General features: G+C 40.1%; 1 protein-coding gene across 2 annotated transcripts in view; it reads left to right on the top strand.

The window, feature by feature from the left end:
• Window positions 1–5,831: 5,831 nt before the first annotated feature.
• Window positions 5,832–7,995, top strand: part of RGS6 (regulator of G protein signaling 6) — a 329,404-nt gene continuing 327,240 nt past the window's right edge. For both annotated transcript variants that reach the window (XM_075282891.1, XM_075282890.1), the window contains exon 1: window positions 5,832–6,097. The gene's annotated coding sequence lies outside the window, so the exon portion shown is untranslated. The remainder of the gene's footprint in view (window positions 6,098–7,995) is intronic.

Genomic DNA, 7,995 nt, shown 5'->3' with positions numbered 1-7,995 from the left:
AAGTTCTGCCTAACATTTTAGGTTTGTGATATGTTGTCCTAGGATTCCAAATTGTTTATTTCCAGTGTAAAGCACAGCATTCATAATTGAACCTGGAGATTTTTTTTCTCTTTTCACGATACTCTTCAGCGATTTTTCTTAAGTGCATTTGTGCTTCAGCAAAGAAGAGTTGAAATATCCATTTTCTACATGAGGGAAAAAAAAATACTTAAATCAAAATTTGCATGTTGTTTAAAACCTGTCAGCTGTCAGCGCCGGCTGTGTGCTTTTAACAAGAAACTTTTTTTTTTTTTTTTTTTAAATGAGCAATCCATATAAGAGCAGCAATAACATCTGGCTTTCATCCAAGCATACAGAGCTATATAGTGCACCTGCTCAAAGCTTTATCTAATAGCCTGCACCTGTATGCCGAAAAGGCTAAGGTGACCCCGACTGTCTTTTTTACTGCATCATAAGTCATCTGCTTTTACATTTCTACTATAACTTAATCTTCTTGCCATTGTGTAAAGGTTGCTCACACAAAGGAGGATGTTAATTTTTAGACCCAATTCGTGAGTTGGGGTCAGGGTTCATTCTTCTCTATGTGTATCTTTTGAGAAAATGTAATAAGGAAATATGTGTATTTATGAGAGAATCTTCCAATTGCTCCTCCTTACCTGTGAGTTAAGACTGCTACATATCATCATTTATACAGTGGTGCTTAAAAGTTTCTGGACCCTTCAGAATTGTTTATATTTCTGTAAAAGTTGACCTACAACATTCACACAAATCCTAAATGTGGATGTATGGAGCCAAATCAAACTGATAAGTCAAAAATAATAGATTTGGGCATTTATTTATATATGCAAATGAGACAAATTTGAGTTACAAAAGAATATGAACCTTTGCTTTCAGTACCTGGTGTGACCCCTTTGTGCATCAATTGCTACATCTAAATATTTCCAGTTATTTGATAATTCTATACCTCAGCTTGGAATAATTTTATTCTAGACCTCTGTACAAAACAGATTAGACTGTGTTATGTTGGTAGGTGTCTTCCCATGAACTGCTCATTTCAGGTCCTTCCATGACATTTCCATTTGATTGAGGTCAGGACTTTGACTTGCCAATTCCAAAATTTTAATCTTATTTTTTAACCATACTTGTGTATTTAGGGTCGTTGTCTTACTGCATCATCCATGTTATCTTAAGATTCAGCTCTCAGGCAGATATCTTGACATTTTCCTTTAGAATTTGTTGGTACAATTCAGATTTCAGCAGGGCATCTTGGCCCAAATGCTGCAAAACAGGTCCCAAGTTGATACTACTGCCACCATGTATCAAAGATGGTATGGGGTTTTATGTAGAAATGCAGTGTTTTCCTTTACCCAAACATAACACTTCACATTTAATAAAAAAGTAGCCAAAACAAGAAAAAAGATGCACTAAAAATAATAATGTCCAAAAGAATTTATTAATATATCATATAATTAAAAGATTATAAAATGCAGATAAAATATGAAAAATACCTGACAGAGTAAGATTGAAACAAAAAGGACCATAAAAATGCTACAGAAAACTGACCATCAAAACTGCCCAAGGATGATAATTACCGTACTCAATGTAAATAGATAATAAATACAATAAATAAATTAATTCATGACAATTGTCTCCAAAATTCATTGGAAATACTTATCGCATTCAGGTGAGTCTGACCTACCTGTGTTGCTGGATTAATTTGCTTCACCCTGATGACCAAACTACAACCATATGTATATTGTTGGCCACAGAAGCCATTTTGTCATAATAAATATAACATACAATTGATAAAAATATTGATACAAATACAACCTTTCTAACCCCTTTCCAACAGTCATCATACTATTACAGTGGATGCCGTGTCTTTAAGTATCTCTGCAGCAGAGTTCACTCTGATCAGGGTTCACTGTGATTGCTGGCATTGCCACTGATCTTAGTTGTAACCCCAAAAGTGAAAAAAGGCCCCGGGGCCAGGAACACCCCTTTGGCGTTACAGGATGGCTCCCACTAACATGATTGCAGGAGCTGTCCTGTTCTGAAGGCTCCCAAGCCTGTCATAGGTATTTAACTATTGAGGCTGGTCCAAACATGTCCAGTCTACTAACACATAAAAATATTTTTCCAATATGGCCAATGCTGTAGCGGGGAAAAATAATCAAATAAGAACCAAGCTAACTTCTTTTTTGACATTTCATCTCCCATAAAAAAATGAGCAAATAGCTATCAAAACATCAGACATTCCGCAACATTCAATAACTACAAAATAAATCTGGCTCCACAAAAAAAAAGACTTATGCATCCCCATACACAGAATTATAACAAAATTATGGGTGTCAGAATATCTTGATTCCAAGTATAAAAAAAATGTTTTTACAAATTTTTTTTTTTTTTTTTTTACGGGTTAAAATGTAAAAAAAAAACCAAAAAACTATGTAAATTTGGTATCACTGGTATTGTACAGTCAAATGGAATAATGTGACATGTCATTTGAGCTGCACAGTGAATGCCATAAAAACAAAGCCCATAAAAGTCGCACAAACACAGTTTTTCTCCAGTTCTACCCTATTCTGATTTTTTTTTCCAGCTTCCCAGTACATCATACTGAATATTAAATGGTACCATTACAAAGTGCAACTTGTCCCACAAATAATAAGCTCCCCTATGGCTCTGTGAATGGAAAGATAACAAAGTTATTTAAGGGGAGTCAAAAATGAAAATTGAAAAATCCCTGCAGTGGGAAGTGGTTAAACCATTTATTAAAACTATTTACTAATCTATTCCTCTCTCTAAATGAAGTTCAGATGACGGAAGTCCTTGGAGCCACCCAATGTAGCCTAAATGACTTCTAATCTTACCTCCAGAAGTTTTAATACTGTCTTGGAGGCATCTATTCACCACACTTTGGTTGATGTGGACTTCTTCCAGTCCACATACCTGATATCTGGCGAGACCAAATGCCTGGAATCACTAACATCTATGGTGTTCAATGCCATATTGGCTCCTCTCAACCTCCAAACACAATATGTCTCCGCACCAACTTTGAGGACACCGCACCTTAGTTGGTATGACAAAAATCTGCCAGCTCATCCAATCATATCCCATCCTGATGAGTAATAATCCCATGGTAACATTAAAAACCAACATCCCACACTGACACAATAAAATGAGATGGGTGGGAGATGTGGTGTCCCCATCACAATCCTTCTGAAAGGGACGATTATTTCCAGGCTTTTAAATTGAAATTTACCCCACTCCTTAAAGGGATTTTCTGGGCAGTTTTTTTATAATTTTTTTTAATAAAGGTCTGTAAATGCTAGTGATGGGTTAATAGGTACACCCATATACTTTTAGCAGTGTTTGGTGTGATTTCTGGGTGTCTCTGGTTGCTGCTGCATCCTCTGTGTTTGTATACATGCTGTAGCTTCCTGCTGTGCAGTTCCTGTGTATCTGCTATACTAACTCCCTATCACTCAGCCCCCCCCCGCCTCTCACTCTGTTACACTCACATTCCCTGTCTCACTAGTCTAGCCCCTCCCACTCTCACTGACTATCAATCTCCCCCATTACTAGCCCCTCTCACCCTCAGTATCTCATTAAATATATTGATACCACCCATCACTAGCCCTTTCCACCCTCTCCGTCTCCCTGGCTAACCTATTGCACCCTTCTAGAAGACAGGAAGACGGGGAGGAGCTGTTCCCCGGACGCAGGAAGGCTTGGTAAGTATTGCAAGAGATTGGAGAGGGGGAAGAGTAATGGTGACGTTCCATTTCGGAAGTCGTGAAACGGAACATTGCCAGATTATCAGAAAGTCATGTGACCATTCCAGGGATATGGGTAAGTATACATTTTTATTTATTTTTTAATTGAAGTAAATTAGAAGATAGGTGGGGGGAGGTCATTTAGTTTAGGGGTTAATTATCAGTTTATCCTGGACAACCCCTTTAACTTACAGCCACTCTGCCTACCCCCTATACCAGTCCCTCCAAATCCCCATTATGCTGGTCTCCCACCAGGCTATGCCCAAAGTACAGCCTCACTGAATCTGAATGTTTTACAATTAATGCAATATATGCAATGTAATAATCCTTCTACAGATACGTCTACTCATTCCTTTATGTGAATTTTTTGAAGAAATCCAATTTCTCACAATACAAATTCTATAATTCATACACAGTTTTATCACTGAGCAATGCACGACACAGAGCATGTTTTATATTTTTATTTTTTGAAATTTTTTAAACAAACATAAAAAAAAAAAACAGGGGCAACACGGGGCTCAGTGGTTAGCCTTGCAGTACTGGAGTCCTGGGTTTGAATCCCGCCAGGAACAACATCTGCAAGGAGTTTGTATGTTCTCCCCATGTTTGCGTGGATTTCCTCCCATTCTACAAAGACATATTGATAGGAGAAAAAAATATGTTCATTGTGATCCCTATATGGGGCTCATAATCTACATTAAAAAAAAAACAACATAAAAAAAAACACTGTTACTTACCTCTCCTGGGTTCTGGCGCATTCCCTGCTGATGTCAGCCATCTTCAATGATGTACAGGAAGTCACTTGAGCCGAGTTTGCATTGCGACACATAAGGATGCAAACCACGGTCCACATGACATCTAGGACCAAGTAGTCCTGAAGCCTTCTGTAGCCCAGGAGAGGTAAGTAACAGTATTTTTTATGTTCCCTCACCAGCACCGCACCTCCCATGAGGCGACCTGAAGCGACCGCTTCAGGCGGCGCTATGCCAGGGTCCCAGGGAGGGCAGCATTTTTGCTTACCTAAGCCAGTCCAGGACAAGCTGGATTGGGGAGGCCGCTGGAGCAGCGCTGCTCCAGCGGCCTCCCCTCAGGCAGAGAGCAGGTCCTCTCCCTGCCTGCTCTCTGCCTGCAAACGCCGCTAAGCCCTGCCCCTTCATGTTGCCCCACCCCATTCGCTCCGCCACGCCCCCTCCGCTCCGCCCCCTCCTCCGGGGGTGGGGGTGGGGCATCTTTCTGTCGTCTGCCTCGGGCGGCTAAAAGGGCAACATCACCCCTGCCCTCACCTCTCCTAGCCCTCCAATCATAATGATAGCAGTGTATGTGGGGTTCGCGGGCCAGAGGCCTTACTTAACGATCCCCTTCTTGCTCACAGTGGCCCCTTGCAGAAGGGGAAGCGGCGGTGGCCGTGATTAGGAGCCAGGATCAGTAAGTAAATAGAGCCCATTACCTGCTAGGGTTACTCCAGTAGGTAACTGCCTATTAAAAAAAATAATTAATTGGGGCCCACCGGACCCGCTAATGTCCCGGGCCCTGTGGCAGCAGCTACTATGGCTACCCCGGTAGTTACGTACCTGGTTTACAGTGTTATGTATTATAATATGCACTACTCTTTGACCATATGATAATAATACATTTTATTTATATATCGCCAACATATTCCGCAGCACTGTACAATTTGTAGGGTTCAAGTACAGACAAAGATACATTACAAAGGAACAGTCAATTCACACAATAGGACTGAGTTTACAATCTATGGGGCGAGGAGGTGACACAAGAGGTAGCAGGGGCTGAATAGGGAGTAGCATTGCTTATACAGTGGTCCAGACATTTTTCTTTTTTTATGTCCATGATATTGGCTGTGCTCATTGTCATTTCTTGTTCTTTATGTGAATTTATTATCTATTTTTTAATTCTTTTACATAACCATTCATTATAAAAGTTGCATTTTGACTGTATTTTAAGCCTGTATTTTATGTGGATAGGTGTAGTAGAAAGTCTCTCCAGCAGAGGGAGCTCGGACTACTGCAGCATCCTCCTAGCAGAGGAGGAGGAGGAGGAGGTGGGAAGCAGCTTGTCCTGTTTATTCCCATCCATCCTCAGCAGCTCTTGTGCACGCATAGGGATGGACCTGTCTCCGGGGGACCCTCAGGCTGCCTTCCCACCACCCTCCTTGGACTGAGCAGGTATTGGGGCTGCCCCCCAAGTGTCAGTGGAACCATGCACCGAGCTTCCAGCAGCCTGTGATAGAGAAAACAGAGAAAGCAGAGGAAGCAGCTGGAGGAGGAGGAGGAGGAGAAGCGGATTCTCTTGTTGCTAAGGTAATCCCAGCTGGGTTACAATGTATCACACCCCAGGATCACAGCTCCATTATATTGTATGCCTTCCTGGTTGAAGCACTATGGTAATCCTGTCTATCCCTGCCATTATGAAATCATATACACCACCTTCCTCCATCAACAACATGAAGCACAGACACATCCAAATCCTAGATACCATGGCAGCCACAGAGATGCCAGGAGGGGGTGCTGCTTGTGTTGGAATTTGTGTAGTGTTGGGGTATGGCACTGCCGCTTTGTCTTGGGGGGGGGGGGGGGGGGGGGAGTGATTACACTGTCTGCCATTGATGCATGTTGTAATAAGTCAGCCTGCAATCTTCTAGCATTCTGGCATTTTGCAATGCCCTTTTCATTAATTTGTATCCGATGCCTGATTGTATTTTATGAGGATTCTCATAGTTTATTGCATTCTCTCTGAAGGAGGATATAGATCATGGCTGAGGTTTGGAGGGGTTTAGTGTCTGTAGGGACTAGAGAAGTAGGTGATGACGGAAAGACCACTTTACAGTGACCTATTGCAACCTGCTGCATTTGATTCAGTTCACAAATATTGATCTTCTCATTTCTACATGTTTTAGATGGCTTACATAGGCATTGTTTGTTGCACTTTATACTCTTAGATGTAGGCTATATTCCGTGGATTCATTTTTACAAACCGCTACCAGGTTCTAGGTGTGTAATGTAAATTCTCTTGATAGATGACATACTTGGAGGAAAGATTTCAAGGATTTGTCCAGTTATTTGTCACTTACTGTTGCAGATTGATAACGTGTGCTGAACTACTATAGCGCCATGTTGTAAGCAACTCATTCTCTATATTATCAATGGATTCAGTTTGATGTGCATGGAGGTGAATGTCTACAGTTGTTGCTCCATTGGTAGTATCACATTCATGGTCCTGTTATGGGGGTTCATATATTTGTGTTATATCTCTCTTGCGGTTATGTGTACATGTCTATAATGTCAGGATAGTATATAATATATACTGGGCAGAACCATTACTATAGGATCAGAATGGTTGATTCTCTATCTGATGTTCTATATTCTGTGACTGACCTGCTTAAATTTGTGTTGTGTCCTTGAAATGGGAGATTATTATAGCTGTTCTGTTGTATAGTTAATATATTTATCTGTGTGTGTGTGGATTAGGATTAATGTGTTTTTTAGATGAGCATAACGCATCACTAAAAGACATAATACTATAATGTATTTTAATATTTATGTTTTTTGTTGGCCTGGTTTAGCAGATACATTTTAGATGTATTTATTATGTTTCAAATGTTTTCTTTTCTGCAATATTACACGTAGATCATAACTGGATTTTTCTTACTACACTTTGAGTTCTATATGTATATTCTTTTGACTATAGCAGGGTGATATTGATGGTCTAATGTTGGGTTGAGTTGTCTAGTCACTTTGTTTCACTCTTAGTATTTTTTCTGGATTGTGTTTGGTTCTATCCTGGTTGGCAAGCTTCATTAAATGTCTTGATCTGAGGTCATCTCAAATGTTAAAATTTCTTATTTTAGTGTTGATCTTGTTGAACTTGCTCCGATAAACTTGTGTTTTATAACTTGATTGATTTACATCTTGCTTTTATGACAGTCTAAAAATAGGACGAGGAAAATGTATACAAATATCAAATACAGACTTGCTCTTTGAAAATCTCATTGTAAAATCATTGGCATTAAGTATAATATTACAGGATCGATATGCTGGTATGACTGCCCTTTCTTCTGCAAAGTCTTTCCATTAGATTTTTGCGCTTGACGTTTTGAATCCATTCAGCCACAGAAGCAAAGGAAAGTCTCAGATACTGGGCAGTCAGCATACCGGTTCACTAATGTTTCCAATGAGTATTGATATAAGGGACCTGGGCA

The sequence above is a fragment of the Leptodactylus fuscus genome, chromosome 7, assembly GCF_031893055.1.
Source record: "Leptodactylus fuscus isolate aLepFus1 chromosome 7, aLepFus1.hap2, whole genome shotgun sequence".
In the NCBI taxonomy this organism is placed as follows: Eukaryota; Metazoa; Chordata; class Amphibia; order Anura; family Leptodactylidae; genus Leptodactylus; species Leptodactylus fuscus.
This window is presented reverse-complemented; position numbering and strand designations above follow the sequence as displayed.